At 39.2% G+C, this 20,672-nt stretch overlaps 1 pseudogene; it reads left to right on the plus strand.

Annotated features, from left to right (window-relative positions):
* Nucleotides 1–20,325: 20,325 nt before the first annotated feature.
* On the plus strand, nucleotides 20,326–20,455 carry LOC114615081 (annotated as a pseudogene).
* Nucleotides 20,456–20,672: the final 217 nt, after the last annotated feature.

Here is a 20,672-nt window from a genome sequence, read left to right on the forward strand (position 1 = left end):
GTGTGTGTGTGTGTGTGTGTGTGTGTGTGTGTGTGTGTGTGTGTGTGACAGAGGGAAAGAGGGAGATAGATGAGCTTACAATATTTTTTTATAGTTTCTTAGTTTGGGTTAACCCACATCTTCCCCCCCCCCCGCCCAAACACATACATACAATAGTCTTATACTGCGACATTGCACACTCTTCTCTTCCTCCTTCAGAGATGAAGCTTGAGACAATTCTATTAGTAGAAATAAGGCTGACGAGCCCCACGTGGCGGTCAGCGCTGTGAGGATGGAAGGCAGATTGAGAAGGATTGGGTAGGAGCTCCATGCCAAGTGACTAATTTTAGCAGAATAAAAAATGATATGTCTAAAATAGAGGGATGTGGAACAAAGGAAGGGACAAGGGGATGACAGATTTCTTGCTAACATTCATTTTCATGGGACTTTTCAATTAGTTCAATGTCAAGATCATGCATGGTCTTGGAAATGTCACACCCCTGTGCTTCATCTGGAAGGTATTAAAAGCTCTTTGGAAATATTCCCAGCAAGTGTTTTTAAATATTTATGAACTGTTTCTATAAATGACTGCTAGGCAGTTGTAATAATTAAGTGTTCTCAGGTGACATGGCCATCTTCCCACTGCCCAGCCATGTGCTACGTGGCGAGTTTTCTCGGCAGAATCCCTTCAGCTACTGTATTGACCCCATTCTTTTCTTGCTGGAAATACTGGCTTTTTATTCTTAGTTACTTTTAAAATAACTTCACAATTAAAGAAAGAGTAAAGTGCATTTACATATGAGGTTCAGCCAATTTTTTTCTTATGTGTTTCTCCATATAACTATACCCATTATGAAGTCTTCTGAATGTCCCAGAATGCCACCTGAGGCTATTGCTCCATCCTGAAACCCATTATCATTCTGACTTTCAGTATGTCTTCATGTTTAACATGTATTTAAAAAATCAAGAATGATGTTTTCATGAGTGGGTTCTTTCACTGACATGATTTTGCATATGCTTGGCCTTTTATATTGCAATGGAGTATTCCATACTTTTTTTTTTTGGTGGACATTTGAATTTTGTTTTTCCTGTTCTTGTCATACATTATCCTGTTGACTACCTCATGTATGCAAGTACTCATTTCCACTGGGTAATCCAGGAGCAGTGGTAGTAAGGATTTGGGGGTGTGTTTGCTCGACACATTTCTATTCAGCTTCAGAATGCAATGTCAAATCTCGAAAGTGGCTGAACCAGTTTTTACTGTCCTTCCAAAGTCTAGCATTTCAAGCAGGAAACAAAGCATTGTGTTTCCTAAGTGCGCCCTTCTCACTTCGTTACCTGAGATGGGGTGTTCCTAGCTGTTGGGGGGATCCTTATTATCACCCTCATATTATCACCCTCATTTTCAAAATCAGCAGTGCAGATCCTCACCTAGAAAGGTGTCTGTCTGGGAAGGAGTTTCAGTTGCTCTAGAACTCACAACATGATTATGGACATCTGAGTTGCTGGACAGACTTATTTATACTGAGAATTATTCACTCAAGCTCAGCTTAGGGTTTCTCTGATACAAGGAGAGATGTTTTAACTTTCATTTTTATTTCATGTTGAAATACACATAACCACACACACACTATAACCACACACACACCATAACCACACACACACACACACACGCGTTTACTCATTATAGAAACTTCAGAAAAGGTAGAAAAATGTATGGAAGTGGACTTTGACTTACAGTCTGCCTGTGGGAAGGCCAGTTATAAGCTTACATATGAAAGAGATGTAGCTACCTGAAAATCATTACCTTTTAAATTTTATGTAACTTGGATTTTATTTTATGGAGGACTCTGTATCAAGCATGTCTTTACAGATCAGTGTTAGGCATGACCATGTTTAACATGTGCTAGCATTTGATTTCATTGTGCAAACACAAACCAATTATTTTCCTTTTGATGGATATTTATATTTAATCTTGTGTTACTCTTTTCAAACTCACAAAGAAGAAACATTCTTAAATTTCCATTGTATGAATATGTGCAGGTAATTTTCTTTAGGAGAAATTCCAGAAGCTTAATCTCTAAGTTAAAGGAGGCATAGAATTCAATTTCATTGTATATTAACAAAATGCCTCCCCACAAGCTGGGCCGATATATTTCATACCAGTAGACGAGTATGTATTCCCCCCACCACACAATTATTGGTAAATTCAGTTTTCCATATTTTAAATCAGTGTAACTGAATTATTTTACTGTATTAGACCATGTTTTATTATGCTGATTACTGAAATATTACTGATTAATAGAATATATAAAATCTGTTTATATTCAGTTGTTTAGCCAGAATTATGCTAATAAAAGTTGTTATTCTTTTTTATCTAGCCAGATAATCAAATAATATTCAAATAGTTACCTTATTTTAAAAATGTGTACCTTTCCTTTTCTGTGACCTGATTAAGAGACATTTCTAAGCTACTGCTCAATAATGGTAGTAGAAAAGGACACTTTTATTTATTCCTGTTTTATTTCAGTGTTAATTTTAATGAAAACATTAGATTTTAATTATAACACTTTAAAAAGAAACATTAAAGACACAGCTTATTTCCCCAGCATTTCTCTAAAGTTTTTCCAGGCACAGCTAATTATTTTAAATTAGATGTTCAAGGGCATATTAACATGCCTTCTGATGGTGCTTTGGGTGAAGGGTTGGCTAATTTCTGGAAATGCATTTTCTGTCATTGAGATATTATTGCCTGCTTACATTTGAAGTTTGCCATGGATCTTTCAACAGGAAGCAACATTTCTGATAGTACTTTGCTGGACAAGAGTCCATTTCATGTACCATGGAATATACTTGTTCCTTATTCAGGCTGGGGACTAAATTACAGAAAAGCTGGATTTTTTGAAACTTTGCAGGATCTACCAGGCCTTGTTTTCAGGAGTGGAAAAGTGATTGTGTATAGTTTAGACTCTGTCTCACTTCTTCTACAACGGTGGGCATCATGTAGTCTCTTCTTTGTGTTACTCACATTGCCTTGGGATTTAATGCAATCTTTTAGTCTCTCACATCTATCCTTGATTGATGTTATGTTTATATGAAGTTTATGTTTATCTTTAAGGCTTTCCTTTGGTATGATTTATACAATATTTGCTTTTAAAAGCTAAAGCAAGCATAAAATTTCACTTGTGTTTAAGTTGATAACATGGCAAGAAGATGTGTGCTCTGAGAGCACCCGATGGTTGAAGAACATCTACTTTATGAAGACTGGAAAGCTCAATGGATCTCTCTTGGGTAGTGTTGGTTCCCACGCGTCTGTCACGGCTCAGTCTGCTGGAACCACGGCTCAGAGTGGCAGAAGTGCCCGTGGGATTTTTACTGAGCACCTTCCATGCGGCACTGGGTGGGCACTGGGCTTTGAAAAGCCGTTGGGGCACCCCCAGGAGAGGAGAGAACTCAGTCTGAAGTTCTGTGGTGGAGCAGGGGGCTCTTGAATTGGGGATCCTTGGGCCAGGAGGCAGCCAGGGACCGACTGATCTCAAGCCCTTGACCAAAACTGTGGGTGTGCGGGCACAAGACAGGCCCACAGCAGTGACTGAATGGCACAGATCAAATGGAGGTCTTCATCACGTGTCAGGAGGTTGGATTCTTGAAGCATAGCGAAATAGATGCCCGTTCCTCACAGGCATGGACACCTGTTGTGTCTCTGGGCTATTTCCAGCCAGCACTTCTACTAAAAAACAAACCATCCTATCACGGTCCCACACCCTACCCTGAGACTCTAGTCCCCAACAGATGGCTAGAGAAGAAATTTGATATTAGTATAAAGAAACTTGTATTCAGAATCTGCCATAGCGCTGTGATCAGTGACTCTAATTTAGCAGGGTTCAAAAAGAGTTGATGAAGTTGACTTTCTCGACTGGGAAATACATCCCAGCTTTAAGATGTACAATATTTTACTTAAAAAGCAATTTAAATAATGAAAATAAAATATTTTTCAAAGAATTGAGAATATCAGAGGCACATGCAGGTCAGCTGGGGTTCCCCTGTGAAGGACCTGAAGGCCATCCTGCTCCTCATTGGAAGCATTGTTTCAGCCATACAGTTGGAGAAATACCGAATGTTGTATTATGATGTCAATTGACTTAGTCTCCTTCACTTGGTTTTATAAAAGGAAATCAAAATAGTGTAACAATGACTACAAATGGATGCTGTTTAAAAATGGATCCATTCTTAAATTCATGAGTTTTTCTCTATTGGTTGGTTTTCTGAAAGCCCAACACTCAGTATGTGACTGAATAGATAATTCTCATGTTCTGGTTTTCAAGTTAATAAGACAGAAGGTCTGTCCTAGTTAGAGTTTTACTGCTGTGAACGGACACCATGACCAAGTCAACTCTAATAAGAACATTTACTTGGAGCTGGCTTACAGGTTCAGAGGCTCAGTCCATTATCATCAAGGTGGGAGAATGGCAGCATCCAGGCAGGCAGGGTGCAGGAGCTGACAGTTCTGCATCTTTATTTGGAGGCTGCTAGGAAAATACTGGCTTCCAGGAAGCTAGGATAAGGGCCTTAAATCCCATACCCACATTGACACACCTACTCCAACAGGGCCACACCTTCTAATAGTGCCACTCCCTGGAACGAGCATATACAAGGTCTTGCTTCAATACATTCACTGTTTCCAGTTAGATTGTAACATTATTAACCTGGAGAATATTGACAGGAGTCTTCACTTGTTTCTTTCGTTTTTTTGTTTGTTTGTTTGTTTTTGTTGTTTTCTGTTGTTTTGTTTGTTTGTTTGTTTGTTTGTTGGCATTGTGGTGATAGAGATCAAGCCTTGCCTGTGATATGTGACAAGTGTGATTCTGTTTCTTTTATCCTTCATTGTCTTCACATCGGAGGATGTATTTCTAAGAGTGATGCATAGCAACTTTACTCCATCATTCCTGATATTTTACTGATGGTCAGTGTTGCCTCTCACAGTCACACATTGAGTAACAAGGTATCAACACAAGTACTGAATAACAAGGTATCAACACAAGCACTGAATAACAAGGTATCAACATAAGCACTGAATAACAAGGTATCAACACAAGCACTGAATAGCAAGTTATCAACACAAGCACTGAATAGAAAGGTATCAACACAAGCACTGAATAACAAGGTATCAACACATGCACTGAATAACAAAGTATCAACACAAGCACTGAATAACAAGGTATCAACACAAGCACTGAATAACAAGGTATCAACACAAGTGCTGAAAGACTGAGACCTCATATAGTCTCTGAAAATTCCAGGGAGGCATATATATTCATGTTGAAGAAAATAAGGACTAATAACACCTTGTAAATAATATTGGTTTATGAGGGATAGTGTTTCTCACTTAAGCTTTTCAACATGAAAGCTTCACTATGAAGCTTTTATGAAATTGTTCTAAAAACTAGTCAGAATGCAGATCTGTCACTATTAAATCCTTGTGGACAGTTGCACTTGTTTTTGAAACTATTGTATTGTTTTGGTGGGTTATATTAATAGAGGATGTGCTATCAAATCAGCTCTGTTTGTTGTGTACCCAACTCTGTCCTTCTTCTGAGATGGCAGCTGACTGACAAGCACCATGCATACTACGAGGTTTCCTATGCATGTTTTGCTTAACTATCGATAATAAACACATTCTGTAGAGCTTTTTCTAGTATTCCTTTCCAGTATAGTGATAATGAAAAGCACTCTTTGGTTTACCCCAACTTCAGTTCTAGACAATATTGATCACAGTGTCCTTGCAGTCTTGGTACATTGATCTTGGAGGGCTCACTCATGCTTACTCAAAGCCACCCTTACCACAAAAAGCATTTTAGGAAAATCCACTTTATCTGTGGATGTAGGTTAGTAGTGGTCAACTTATTCTGCATGAGACACTCCTGTAGCTGTTCCCAGTTGATACTACTCAAATCAATCCTAGCGGTGGTGGTGCAGTAGTGGTGGCAGCAGCATTGGCATGTTCCTTGCTACCTGACCCAGTGTTCTGTGTACTGGGTTCCTGAATGAAAAACGCACACACAACCTTTATATTTTGATATGCCTTAAACAGTTCAATGGCTCAGCCACTTCCTAACCTCCATGTGTGTGATACCCCCATATTTCTGAGTTATTGCTTACTAATTGTATATTACATCCTTGCTGTCCTAGATCCAGTTGGGGGCCCCCGTCTACATGGTGGTTATGCTTTCTGTCCTTTACCCTTTTGGGCACAGCATATTCCTTCTCTTTTACCTTTTTGTCTCATAGCAGATGTCTCTTTTCCTTTCTCCTTCCTCAGTTCTTTGCCCAGGAATTCTAAAGTCCCACCTCTGTCTCCCTGTCTACCCACTGGCTGCCAGCAACTTTACTTATCAAATAAAAAGAACTGGAGGCAAGGTTTGCTCAGGAACCAGCAGATTCTTCTGTAATTTCTGGGACTCAAATTAACACAATACAAGCAGCATTAGATCAAACCCACAACACCCTCCATTCAACAGCCAGACAACAGCAGTGGAAAATCCACTTGAGCTCCAATTATCCCTCCCTTTAAAGTAAAGGAGAGGTATAGCTTTGAAAATTGGCCTCTAGATTAGACATTGGTGAACCCACAGATGTGTTTCCATGAATTCTTAGAACTGGTTCTGTGTTGAGAAAGGAGAAGATGAGTTGGCCTAGCTGCAAGGGCACTTGAGCAGTTTAGCAGTAGGCTGATGGAACATCATATGTAAGATATCACTTAGTGTACTTTAGGACCTTTGTGACTTGTGATCAAAATCCATGATGAGAAATAATATGTGTGGCAATGAAGGTAAGGATCAGGAAGCACAGGTGAGCCATGGGTTCTGGTTTTCGTTATTTGAAAGTACATAGCAGGTACTTCAGAACTGTTTTCTTCCACCTAGCTTCTTTTCATAACAGTCTATAAATGACATACATGCAACTCATGGTGTGTCCAAGTGCTCCCATGTTTGACAGAATACAATCTCTAGGTTTTCACTTTGCATTTCAGATACCAATAGTCTAAGTAAACTTTGGAAATGGCTCGGGTGATGATCATGTTCTCTCCAGTACTGACTGGGACGGACATTTCAGACTGGGGAGGTGAGAGATTGTGTTTTCACTATAGCAGTAGTAACAATAGAACACACCCAATACAGACTACCAAAGGCCGCTAAGCATGAGATTCCATCTCATTCATATTAGGCTTGGTGGTATGTGCCACTCAGGAAGGCAGGGACAGAAGGACCACAAGTTGGAGGCTACCCTGGGTTACAGAGCTAAGACTGTCCAAAGAAATTAAGAAAAGAAAGGGAGAAAATGGGAGAGGGAAAAGAGGGAGATCATTTGATTTGAATACAGTTTTGCACATTTATCATCAAGAAAGATCTATTTCTATAATTCAGTTTTCCACATTTATAGTGAGAGAGATGTGTTCTGTCATCCATCGAGTATTGCTGGCTGGCATGGTGAGATTGATCATGTTTGTCATTGTGTGCCTGTTAGTTTTCAAATATCAGCAACTGGATTCCACAAGTTTCCACCTTATGCTATCTCATTCCTGTCCTTCGTTGGGAGGCTTGGATCTAAAAGTCAGATTGAACTGCTCATAGCACTTTAATGAGAGAGCTACTCCAGATACTCAGGAAAGATTTCAGTCAATAATTGATAATGAAAGCCAGTAAATGACAACTAATTGTCAGCAGTTGGCTTCAAGCCAGCAAGTGTGTGCTAACATAACTTCAGTTGAAAATGTGATTACATCATGATGTCTTTTCTATTATTTTACCCCCAATTTTGAAAGAGGATAGAATATATTTTAAGTGAAATTAATAGAAAATATATACACAGATGTGTAGTAACTTGTAAGTTGTGGAAGTTCACGTCAAACCAAAGAATCTTTCTTTGTTACTGTACAATGCAAAGTAAGACAACACTATCTTTTGTAGTTCTATGTAGTTCTGTGTACTATTGCATTAGTAGAAGAAAGGAAAGCCATCAGCCATGGTGAAGATGTTAGGATGTCTTTATGCATACCATGGACATTCTACAATATAGAATATAAGTTACCTGAACCCAGTAGTGAAACAAGTCTATGGGGGTTCTGCTTGTAGCAGTTTGCAGCTCTATCGTTTTGACCACTATGCTTTCCCTTCTGTACTCCAGCTCCAGCCTCTATAAAGTTGGCCTACAGTTTTCTACAGATTTATGGTGCTAACACTGAGACAAAGGATAGTTCCTGAAGCTGACATGGTGAGTGGTTAGTAGGCATTCCTCTTTTCTCATAGTTTCTATTTACTAACGGGAAAACATTGCCAACAGAACATTTTAAGCATTACCAGTCACCTGAACTCTTCTCCCTTTTTTCAAAGTTAAAGGGATTTATTTCATAGCTACATTTTTATTAGATATTTTATTTATTTACATTTCAGATTCCTTCCCCCTTCCCCATTTCCCCTCCCTAGAAACCTCCATCCCATCCTCCTCCTCCTTTTTGCTTTTATTCCATTTTAATTACATGCAAGTATTAAGGTCAGTTCTAGTATGAGGAAATAACAATACAATAGATCCAAATAGTCAAGGCACAAGCAAGAAAATAAACACAAATAGTCAAAGAGCAAGCAAGGCAATAAACAAAATTCTGTGAACACTTCTATGATCACTGTTTCTAAGGGCTTATCACGATGACCAAAATATCTGAGCCAACTTCCCTGTCTTGCCCAAAGTCATTTTCATGGCTGAAGCCTACTTCCTTGTTCTAGCCTAAAATTGAGATTCCTGCCTGAAATTACTTCTTTGTTCTAGTCTAATGTCAGATTCCTGCCTAAAGAGGAACACTCTTCAAACTGCAAAAGCTTCTGGAGAGATCAAGTGTTTAATTGTTGTTGACAGTAAAGTGGCTCTTTCAGTTTTCAGCACAATAACTGATTATTTATACACACACCTCCATGACAAAGGCTATAGGTATAGCTTTAAAAATATATGTAACAATTTACTGATAACTCATCATTGTTAAAAAGACATTTGTGAATTTTAGAAAATGATTCAAAGTAGAAAAAATTGTTTCCACACTAACTTTTTTTCTATGGTCTAAAATGATTTCTGCCCTCCAGATTTCTCTTCATTTAACTTTTTTTCTTCTCTGATAATTACTTCTCTTCTCTAATAGAAGCTGCAAATCAAACTAAGATTATTTCCTATTTGTCATTCACAACTCTGGTTGACATACAAACCTTGTGCTGAATGACCGAGTGTCAAATCATTACTCGCTTTAGTTAGTGAGCCAATCGAGCATGTTGCTTACTTAGAACAGCTACAAAGTAGACTTCATTGTCATTAGGAGTGATGGTCCTGCCTGCCACATTTATCATCAATAATTAGAGTTGAAATGTGAATGTTGTTCAGAACGTTGACAGCGAGCAGTATTTACACATGACAATAAGGCAATGTTCATAAACCAGGAGCTGATGGGTTTGCTTTCTAAGGTGGGCTTCCTGTAGAAATCCAGCCCTGCCTGCATGAAATGGATTGTGGCTCTTCACTGCCTGTCTTATGACATAAGATTTAAAGTTTATATGGTGGTTAGAGTGCCCATTAAACTTTATTTTAGAAGGACTATGTTATGCCGTTAATACCAGCAGAGGTTGGGTAACTTTATATTTGAATCAACATGTTTCTTAGCATAAAAACTTACCATAATAACAACATACATTCACCCAGGACTTTACTTACTTAGAGATTCTGCTTACTGCAACTGGCCATACATAGCTCATATACAACATATGTAAGGCTTGAATTTTAGAAAGTCCAGCTAATTACAGGATAGAATGAATGAGACAGGCAAATGTAAGTGGAGTCAGCCAGGGCAGTTGAAGTGAGGTAGCTTGAGCTAGGAAGGCAAAAGATGACTTGAAAGGCAATCTGAAATTCCATATGATTTCAAGGTAGATGCACTATTGTTCCATTCAGAATAAGAGAGAAGAGAGAGAGACAGAGGGGACATCAGTGCTAAAGGACTTTCATATTTTCCTGAAGCATTTATGGAAAAGGAGTTATCTAAATTGATTTTCCAAGAATTTCTATCCTCTCAATGAAAAGATTAATACACATCCACCAGGTATTTATAGAGCGGTAACTCTTCCTAGTGTGCTGAATAAACTCAAAAGTGAGTTTAAAATGGTCAGACAACAGACCACTAAACTCTCATTTTTCTTCAAAGTGGGCAAAATGAAAGATAAAAATGGCTACATTCACAGAGTGACCCTCATAAGAGTCAGAAATCCTCTATCACCTTAGCAAGTAAGGATTTTCCCCGTGTGCAAACATCACCTTTATCATGGCCCTAAAGAACAGATCTCCTAGTCAGGGTACCAAACATCTGTAAGGGATGAAATGAGAGCAGAAGTAGTCCATCCTCTTCCATGGCAGCTTGACCCTAGAGAACTGTGATCTCCAGTAGCCTGCTACTCATCAGAGGCTGTTGAATGCATGTTGGATCAGAGATATAGCAATATCCCATTTGAATGGTTGCTGCAAGAAAAAGCTATGAGGTGTGCTTAGAAATAGAATATTTCGAGTCAAAATATTAATAGTAACTGATAGCTACCAATTTTCTTCATGCTGTATCCCATGAAAAAGCTGTCATATTACATAATCTAAATGCCAAAAAGAAAACTTTCATTCTCATTTGTATATTTACATGAAGACAGGACTTGTACAAATCTTTGAGATGTTGTTTATTCACATACAAGATCGATGGTGGATCTTCTCAGCCATGTCAAGCCTAGGTTCTTGGTGAATGACAAATAGTTATGTCTAATAGTGCCGGGAATACAAATGTAGCCTCAGGCTGATTATGGTGGTTAATATTGATTGTCTACTGGACAGGTTCTAGAATCATCTAAGAGAGACAAAGCTCTGGGCAAGTCAGAAGAAATATCTAGACTAGGTTAAGTAAGGTGAGAAAACTCACTGTAAGAGTAGTAACACCATCCCATGATCTGTATAAAACAGATAAACACCAATGAGCATCAGTTTTCATTATTTTGCTTCCTTTCTATGAACATAGCATGACCAACTGCCTCCAACTCCTCATTTCTTCTCTACCACTGTGGACTTCCTCTCAAACTGTAAGCCCAAACAAACTCTCCACCTGCCCTGAAATGGCTTTAGTATGTATCATTTTTATAGCAATAATAAGTGACGAATATTGTTAGATCATATCCTGAGAGCCACTTGGGAGCCTGAGTGGTACCAGCAGGCAAAACCCACAGATTTTTAAGCAGTGAGAATACAATGTGTCATTATAAGAACTTCCTATTTAGATATCAGAAGCTGAATGACACTGTATTAGTCAGGGTTCTCTAGAGTCACAGGACTTTTGGAATGTCTCTCAATATTGAGGAAATTTATTGTGACGATTTGCAGTCTATAGTCTGACTAACCCAACAATGGGCAGCTGTGAATGTGAAGTCCAAGAATCTAGTATTTGCTCAGTCATATGAGGATAGTTGTTTCAGCTGGTCTTCTGTAGAAGCAGGTTCCAACGTACATGGTGGCAAGTAAGTGAATCTTCCTTTTTCCAATATCCTTATATAGACCTGCATCAGAAGTTATGGCCCAGGTTAAATTGTGAACCACTATGCCTAGATCTTGGACTTGCTTTGTCCCAGCTGACCTTGGACTCACAGATTTCCTTGCCTCAGTCTCCTGGGATTAAAGACATGTTCTACCTTGTCTGGGCCAAAGCTTTTCATAGCCACTATGCCTAAAGATCTCCATGCCAAGAAACCGGTCAGATTCTTGTGTCTTCCATCCTCAAGATTTGGATCTCAGGTAACACTCCAATTCTGGATTGAAGTTCATTCCAGATATAGTCAAGTTGACAACCAGGAATAGCCATTACAGAAACCAAGAGATGACCTACTAGTAGAGCTGTCCCTGGATAAAAGCCAGGAAAAATGCTAGTCCATGAACTGCAGACCATGGGTGAAGGCTTCAGATGAACACAGCTCCAGGGCCCAGCAGTACATCTGTCTGATTCTTGTGTCAGTATTTTAGTGGACACATCTCTAAGCGTAAGTCCCCTTTCATATAACAGCTTTCACCATGTAGCACATACAGCCTCAATATTTTCAGATGCTCAGTGAAAATGTTTTCTATCAGGGACTAAAGCCATTTGCATTAGTATGAAAAATCATATTTTGAATGAATAAAAAGAATGAAGAGTTGCTTGGTAATTTTAATATAATGTGAACTATTGCCAACTTTGAATGGTTGAACTTTTTTTTTTTTTAATTTCGGTACTATCTTAATAAAGGTTTAATTGCTGTGAAAATACACCATGACCAAGGCAACTCTTATAAGAACAATATTTAATTGGGACTGGTTTACAGGTTCAGAGGTTGAGTCCATTATCATCAAGGTGAGAACATCACAGCATCCAGGGAGGCATAGTGCAAGAGGAACTAAGAGTAGTACTCTTCATCTGAAGGCAGCTATGCAGACTGACTTCCTGGAGCTAGGATGAGAGTATTAAGGTCTATGTCCACAATGACACACTTCTTCTAACAAGGCCATACCTCTGAATAGTGCCATTCCCTGGGACAACCATATTTAAACCATCACAAGTACTATTTATGTATGTATACCAATTTTCTCTTACAACTCCAAGAATTTAACAAGATTAATAATAAAAAACCTTGAGAACTACATGTTGTGGTTGGATCTGCCAACCATCTCAGTTGTGTCTTCCTGGGATACAGCCTGCAGAGATGAGTTATGTGAAGTTCACTGCACCCATTGTCTAGCTTTAGGATCATTCTTTGGCCCTGAGGAGCCTTAAGGGACCTCAAGAGTGTCCTGTTTTCCCATGGAAATTTTCAGGGACCCTAAGACTAACCAGCTTAGAAACCTGCTCCACCAATCCCATCCCAGTTGGCTTCACCTAGGACACAGCTTGCAGAAGTGTCAGGCTGCAAAAGTGTAATTTGGTCTCCCAAGTAGAGCACTGGGTTTGAGATAGCCGGAGACCCTACAGATGGACTATTGCCTGTTGAGGGATGGCATATATCTCCCCACACTCCCAGATTCCAGACCCCCATATGCGGCCTACACCTCCATTAGCCTGCATCTTACAGACACATTTGGCTAGAGAGGGCATGACTACGGGCCTCATGCCCTAGAGAGATTTACGTACTAATGAGTTACCTGAAGGCCAGAGGGCAGAGCCAATTAAACATTCTTCCCCAGACACTTCCCCCTTTCCCCTCCCTATTTAATTCAGATCTGCCCTGAGTTTCATGGGGGTACTACAAGATCCATCTATATCCACCATGAAAATAAACACTTTTGGAACCATGGACTTTCTCTTGTCTTTGGGGCCCGCCATGGGAAAACGTGGAAAAGGCCCACTAATGCTGAGCTGCCACAGCTGCCATGCCTAACTTCCTGCATGGAGGACCTCTCTGCATTCCAGCCATGGGGACCCACATCTTCAAGCAAGCTAGCTGGGCCACTGAGTCTGCTAAGTGAGTACAGTAACCGAGTCTCTCCCACAGGGTGCTGCTGGGGCCTCTTTCTTCTCTCCTCCCTCATTTCTCTTGGTTGTGTGTCGGCTGGTCATGTGCCCACACACCACCCACGCCCCCAGTCTCAGTCCTTCTGTGGCCTCTCAGCAGTCTGAGAGCCCAAGGCTTGAGACCAGTCAGTCCTCGTCCACCTCCTGGCCTGGGGATCCCCAATCCAAGATCCCTGTGCCCTGGTGGAACTTCAGAATTAGTGAGAACTCCTCCCACAGGGCAGGGCCCTGTAGCACCTGCCCAGTGTCCTGCACAGAGTGAACTCAGTCAAGATTCCCATGCTCCAGTCTCTTTGGAGCCATGGGAATCACAACAGCCTAACAAGATTCAGGAAAACACGCCCACGCCCATACTAGAGCTAATCATTCCCCACACAGAGGTGAATGGCTCTCTGCCTACTGAGCTTCATTGTCCATCTCTGGATTCAATCTTCCATCCTTCATATACTTGCAGGACCCCAAGAGCCTCCTACATCCCCCTGGAGGTGTGCAGAAACCACCAAGAACTACCAGACTGGAGCATTTCCCCACGGATCTCAGTGAGATGTGCCTGAGGCACAGACAGCAGAGTTGGAAACCTTGACTTCCATTCTTGTACACAGCTTCCCTCAGCTTCCTGAGAACTCTAGTTGTCATTAGGATCACCCAGTCAATGCCAGGGAAAATAAGATGCCTAAAGGACAGCATAAGAATACAATCAATAAGACCTAGGGAATATGGCACCATGAGAGCTCAGCTTTCCTACTACAACAAACCCTGGATATCCTAATGAACCTGAAGCACATGAAGAGGATCTTAATTCCAATCTTATAAAAACTATAGAGGACTTTGAGTAGGTCATGAATATATCCTTTAAGGAAATAGAGGAAAATACATTTAAACAGGTAGAGGCATTAAAAGAAGAAGCAATAAAATATAAAGAAATAAAGGAAAATACAACAAGAAAGGTGAAGGATATGGATAAAGCTGTCTAGGACAGGAAAAGGGAAATAGGAACAATAAAGAAAACACAAACTGAGACAATACTGAAGATGAAAAACCTAGGAAAAAACAGGATCTACAGATATAAGCGTCACCAACAGAATACAGAAGATAGAAGAAAGAATCTCAGGCATAGAAGATACAATAGAAGAAATCAACATAGTGGTCAAATAAAATGCAATATCTAAAAGTTCATGACACAAAACATCCAGGAAATTTTGGTACACTATGAAAAGACCAAACCTAAGAGTAATAGGAATAAAAGAAGATTCCCAGCTCAAAGACCCAGAAAACATCTTCAACAAAGATCATAGAAGAAAATTTCTCTAACTTAAGAAAAGAATGCCTATAAATTTACAAGAAGCTTACAGAACACAAAACAGATTAAGCTAGAAAATAAAATCCACCACATAATAATCAAAACATTAAATATATAGAACAAAGAAAGAATTTTAAAGGTTTCAGGGGAAAAAGGCCAGGTAAACATATAAAGACAGGCCTATCAGAATTATACTGATTTCTCAACTTAGACTTTAAAAGCCAGGAGGATCTTGCAAACCCTAAGAGACCCCAAATGTCAGCCCACACAAAACTCTCAATATTCATGAATGGAGAAACCATGATATTTCTTGACAGAACCAAATTAAAACAATATTGTTCTATTAACACAACCCTACAGAGGATACAAGAAGGGAAATTCCAATCCAATGAGCTTAACTACACCAAGGAAAACACAAGAAATAAGAAATTTTACTCCATTAAAACCAATAGAAGAGAAACCAACTGGAGTAGCCATTCTTATATCTAATAAAATAGACCTTCAATTGAAAGCAATCAAGAGACAGGGAAGGAAAATTCACAAACACCAAAGGAAAAATACATCAAGAGGTCATAACAATTCTGAACATCTGTTCTCCAAATGCAAAGGCACACACATTTGTAAAAGAACATTACTAAAGCTTAAATAATACATATAACCCTACACATTATAAGTGGGAGAATTCAACTCTTCATTCTCACCAATGGACAGGTCATTGAGAAAGAAGCTAAACAGAGAAATAATGAAAATATCAAAGTTATGATTCAAACAGACCTAACAGATATCTATATAACATTTAACCCAAACAAACACAAGATAATTTCTTGTCAGCACCTCATGGAATCTTCTCCAAAATTGACCATGTAATCAATCACAAAGCAAGTCTCAACAGATACAACACGATTGAAATAATCCCATGTATCTTATCAGATCACCATGGATTAAAGATGAACTTCAATAACAATCACAAAAACAACAGAAGGCCTCCATATTCATGGAAACTGAACAGCTCTCTACTCAATGATCACATCTGAAGGCTCTAGCGAACAAAAAGAAATAAACATACCCATAAGCTGAAATCAGTCTATTAGAAACAATGAGAACGATAAAACAAGGTCTGCAAAACAAAGAGCTTGTTTTTTGAGAAAACCAACCATATAGAGAAACCCTTAGCCAGCTAACTAAAAGGCAGAGAGACAGTACCCAAATTAACAAAATCAGAAGCATAAAAAGGAGAAATAACAACAGACACTGAGGAAATTCAAAGAATCATTAGGTCTTACTTCAAAAGCCTGTACTCCACAAACATGGAAAATCTAAATGAAATGGATGATTTTCTAGACAATATCAATTACCAAGGCTAAATAAAGATCAGCTAAACTATCTGAATAGTCCTATAACACTAAGGTAATAGAAGCCATCATTAAAAGCCTCGAACCGAAAGCAGCCCTGGCCCAGATCGGTTGAGTGAAGAATTCTACCTGACGTTCAAGGAAGAACTAATATCAGTACTCCTCAACGTATTCTACAAAATAGAAACACATTCTATGTGGCCAGTCACCATGATACCTAAATCACACAAAGCCTCAACAAAGAAAGAGAATTTCACATATTTCTTTTATGAACATTGTTACAAAAATACTCGTTAGACTACTCAAAAACTGAATCTAAGAACACACCAAAAACATCATCCACTATGATAAAGTAGGCTTCCTCCCAGGGGTGCACATGTGGTTCAATATATGAAAATCCATCACTGTAATCTAAAATGTAAAGAAACTTAAATAAAAAAACCCACATCTCATTAAATGCCAAAAAGCATTTGACAAAATCTAACACCCTTTCATGTTAAAATTATTGGAGACAGTAGAGATATGATATACTTAAACATAATGAAGGCAATGTACAGCAAGCCAATGGCTAACATCAAATCAAATAAAGGGAAGCAGCAATTCCACTAAAATCAGAGATAAGTTAAGGCTGTCCCTTCTTTCCCTATCTCTTTATTATACTACTTGAATTTTTAGTGAGAGCAATGAGACTACTAAAGTGGATCAATAAGTAGAAATTGGAAAGGAAGAAGTTGAAGTATTACTATTTGCAGATGATATAGCCAAGAAGCACCCAAAGAAATGTTCAATGTCCTTAGTAATAAGGGAAATACAAATCAAAATGCCTCTTAGATTCCACTTTATACCCATCTGAATGGCTAATACATTTTTAAAAAATATCAAAAGACAGCATATGTTGGAAAGGTTGTAGAGCAAGGGGAACACTCCTCCACTGCTGGTGGGAATGCAAACTTGTACAACTCTTGAAATGAATTTGGCAGGCTCTCAAAAAATTGGGATTAGTTCTACCTCAAGACCCAACTATACCACTCATGGACATATACCTAAAAGATGCTCCATCCCATGAGGACACTTACTCAATCATGTTCATTGAAGCTTGATTCACAATAGCCAGAAACCAGAAACAACCTAGATGTCCCTCAACTAAAGAATGAATAAAGAAAATGTGATACATTTATACAATACTATTTAGCCATTACACATAAAGACACCATGTGTTTTGCAGGCAAATGGGTGGAACTTAAAAAGTATCATTCTGATTGAACTAACTATAATCAACAAGACATGTATGATATATTCTCACTTATAAGTAGATATTAGACATAAATTGCAGTATAACCAGGCTATAGTCAACAGACCCCAAAAAGCCAAATAACAAGGAGGGTTCAAGGGAGGATGGTTGAATCTTTCTCAGAATGGTAAACAAAATTGATATCTGAGGTAGATGGAAGGAGGAAACTGAGTGAAAGAAGGGATATAGATGGAAGCAGGGCAGGGTTTGGGGGAGATTATATGTAAAGAGAGCAGGGGAGAGAGAAGGCAGATCAGCGGTGGTGGTTGTAGTGGTGTGTGTGTGTGTGTGTGTATGTGTGTGTGTGAGTTTGTGTGTGTGTGTGTGCATGCAATCTCTAGGATATGCCAGAGACCTGGGATGGGGAGAGGCAACAGAGGGTCTATGTGGGAAATTCTAGTTGAGACTCCTAGCACTGGGGCTATGGATTCTGAAGTGACCACCTCCTTTAGCTAAGCAGGGCTCCCAATGGAGGAATAAGGACAACAACCCACCCACAGAACTTCAACTCAAAATGTGTCCTGCCTGAAAGATGTGCAGGGATTAAGATAGAGCAGAGACTATGGGAATGGTCAACCAATGACTGCCTCAAATTGAGACCCATCTCATGGGCAAGAAGCAATCCCCAACACTATCAATGATACTTTGTTATGCCTGCAGACAGGAACCTAGCATAAACGTCCTCTGAAGGCTTCACGCAGCAGCCAATGAAAAGAGATTCGTAGATTCTCACCCAAACATTAGGTGAAGCTCAGGGAGTCTTTTGGAAGAGTTGGGAGAATGGTTGAGGGACTCAAAGAGGACAGAGATTCCTCAGGAAGACCAACAGAGTAAATTAACCTGAACCCTTGGGAGCTCTCAGAGACTGAATCACCAACTGAAGAGCAAGCATGAGCTGGACCTAGGCCCCTTGCACTTATGTGTTAGTAAAGCCACTTGGTTTTCATGCGAGTTCCCCAACAACTGGAATGGGGGCCATCCCTGAGCCTGTTGCCTGTCTGCCTGTGTATCCTGCTCCCTTAAAGGGACTGCCTTGTCTGGTATCAGTGGGAGAGGATGCACCTAGTCCTGCAATAACTTGATGTGCAGGGATGGGACTGGGATTAGTGGGAACATCTAGAGGGGAACTTTTCCTTAAAAGACAAGGGGAAGTTGTAGTGGGGGAAGAACTTGTGTCAGGGGGTATTGGGAGGAGAGTAGGGGCTGATAATGGGATATAAAGTAAGTAACTAAATAAGTTTTAAAAAGAACTACATGTTAGTAGTTTGTACCATAAAATTTGATGTAAACATTATATTAAATAAAAATAAATGATATTAAATTTTGTTCCTTCCAGACATGTGTTCAAGTTTTCCTATACAAGAACTTTTATGCAGAGAGATAGTTGAAGCAACAGATATGCATATATTCTTTCTTTTCATTTTTTGCCATCTAGTGTCTAGTATTTTGTTACAGAAATGTAAAGAGCTGGTATGGACATACTGGTAAGTTTTGATTGCAGTAAATGTTTAATTTCAGAGATTGCTCTGATGTTTCTCCTTACTACCATACTTCCTGCTTGGGTTCAGCTGTCATTCATCTTTTCACAACCACAAAATCATGATTAGCTTTCCACAAACTCCATATCAGAGTTCTTCAACTCTCGACAGCTTAAGAGAGAATACCAAGTAATGACGATGATCCTCTCAAAGTTCAAGATGTGAAAACAGTTGATAAACACATACAGGCATGCTGTGCAGACATTCTGCAGTGTTCTCTATGGCCATGGAGTTAGTGCAGCTCAGGGTTATTCAAGTTTCTACCTCCTTGCTGATTTTCTGCATGTTTGCTTTAGCAGCTTAGCTGGTCTTATTCTTATTTATACCCCAAATTATCTCAAATAATGGAAATTTGATTACAGGATTCCATGCTAAACAAATACAATAAAATTTACTAAATAATAATTCTATCTCAATAATTATCTAAAATGAGCATCACTAATAACAGCTGTATCTGTTAAGGTTTATATTGCTGCATGTGGAAAGCCTCCAAGGGTTATACTCTGCAAATATGTAATAAAATTTTATTTACATAATAATTAAAGTGAAATAAATTACATCAAAACGGTTTCTCCTTCCCCACTCTGAAAGATGATCAATTGCAGGAAAGTTAGAGGATTCAAGAAAGTATTGCATTGTTAGCCGAGGTAACAATATGCTAATGGTGTGAATAGAGATTTTGGACACCCACTGATCCCCGATGAATTTCTTGTAATATGTCCCAACATTTTGCTTAAATATAAAAGAAATTTCAGGATGTTAATCATTAGTAGAATTAAATAATAGAAAGGGAAAAATCTTTTGAAACTGTTGAGACACACAAGTAGAAACTGAACAGAAAAAATATATTATACTACTAGGGGGAAAGCCTTTGAAACACTGCAATAGGTCAGGGCTAAAGGTGGGAAGTGAGCTTGATTTAAGTCCAATATCATTAACTGAGGAACTGAAAAGCTCGGTGGCCACATCTCTTGTTCTAAGTCGGTACTGGTCTCTTCTTTCCCTGTAATGGCAAGTTGAAGGGAGAATTTGTGACCCAGAAGCCAGACCTTTGCCAAGATGACTTCTAGAAACTTAGGAAAACACACCTTCCCAATTGCTTCACTCCTCCATTGCTATGACTCTGGTCCATGTTTCTTTCCTACCTGGTCTAACCAGTTTGAAAGTTGGCTAAGGAGTGCAGTGTCCCTGCTTAGTGTGCACTTTCTAAATCCTGCTCTGTTCAGAGAGGTCAGTGATTCTATTAAAACAAATAAAAACCCACATTTTTCCCTGGTAATGGGCAAAGTGATAACTTGTTGGTGGCATTGTTCTTATCAATCTGGGGCAGATCAGGTGGCATCTTTGTTCACCCTAGCTTGATGCCTGGCTGATGCCTTTTATATTTAGGACCCATCAAAATGAAATGAAATAAAATAAAATAAAATCCAGGCAGCACATTGTGGGAAGATGAAGACAGACAACAACCTGCTGACCACCAAGCCACCCACAGACCAGCCTTTTTTCATATAGCACAGGTAGATTATAGACACCCGCTTGCTACCATGCCATGAAGCACAAACAGAGGATATCACCCAGGAACCCACCAGACAGTTGGCCATCCTGCAGTTGGAGT

This window comes from Grammomys surdaster, unplaced genomic scaffold, assembly GCF_004785775.1.
Source record: "Grammomys surdaster isolate TR1022 unplaced genomic scaffold, NIH_TR_1.0 126546, whole genome shotgun sequence".
Taxonomy (NCBI): domain Eukaryota; kingdom Metazoa; phylum Chordata; class Mammalia; order Rodentia; family Muridae; genus Grammomys; species Grammomys surdaster.